Here is a 1,211-nt window from a genome sequence, read left to right on the forward strand (position 1 = left end):
TTCAGACAACTGTTTATTGGTCTATGTATGTTTCTCAGTCTTCTGAGACTAGAATATGCTCAGTAATTCTCAAGCTGAAAACCTGAAAAAAAAAATTCAAACCTCAAGTTTTAACAGTGGATTTTAATCGATAAAATCTTCAAAGATGTAGAAAGCATCAAAAGAAATGCAGGGTTTACATAGAGTCACTCTATCAAAAAGAATTAGTTGGCACAAAAATAATTTCAGTACTTAGCATATAATCAAAGACTAATAATGAAGAAATAAACCCAAACTGTACTGAAAGTATTGGCAAAAATAAGACCTAATTCTCTGGCAACAAATATAGAAGATAACTACTTGCCCAATTACTGAAAGAGACCCATATTTGTTCCTATTCCCAAGAACAGTGAACCAACAGAATGTGGAAATTATTAAATAACATAAAATTAATTTCAAGGCTGCGTGTTTAAAGATCAGCATTTTACCTCAACCCCCTCCAAATGAGGTACACTCACATGATCAGAAGCCAGACACACAAAGCCTGCTTGTAGAACCAGATTATAAAAGAAAATGACTCTTATATTCCAGATCTAGAGACCACATCAGCCTCTCCTGGGAAATGATCCTACAGTGACACTAGTGTGCTGTAAATGGAACAGAAGAGCACTAAGTCTAAAGAAGTCAGTCCTTCAACAGAAAATCAAGACAAAGGACTTTTCCTCAGAACTGTCTGAGATAGAAACCTTTACAGTTTTCTTTTTTGGTGGGTGTGTGTGTGTGAGTGTGTGTGCACCTTCACATCAGATCCGACTAGTACAAGAAGAGATTGCCTCTCCCCATACAGCAGAGCATCTGGTAGATTCGAACTGCACGCCTTTGGAATTGTAGTGCAACTTCTTGCCACTAGACCACAAGAGCTCCCTAGAAACCCTTTTCTAAAACTAGTACCTGGAATTTGGACTTGTTGTTGTTGTTATGTGCCGTCGAGTCGTTTGCGACTCATAACGACCCTATGCACAACAGCCATAAAACATGCTCTATCCTGCGCCAACCGTATGGCCTCTGACACACCCATCCAGATTACCCCAGTCACCGAATCAATCCATCTCATAGAGGGTCTTCCTCTCCTGCTCTGTCCCTCCACCCTCCCAAGCATGATGTCCCTCTCCAAGGACCCGTCCCTCCTGGCAACATGTCCAAAGTATGTCAGACGAAGCCCCAGAATTCTT

Source organism: Elephantulus edwardii, unplaced genomic scaffold (genome assembly GCF_000299155.1).
Source record: "Elephantulus edwardii isolate Elephantulus edwardi_28Jun2011 unplaced genomic scaffold, EleEdw1.0 scaffold00295, whole genome shotgun sequence".
Lineage (NCBI taxonomy): Eukaryota > Metazoa > Chordata > Mammalia > Macroscelidea > Macroscelididae > Elephantulus > Elephantulus edwardii.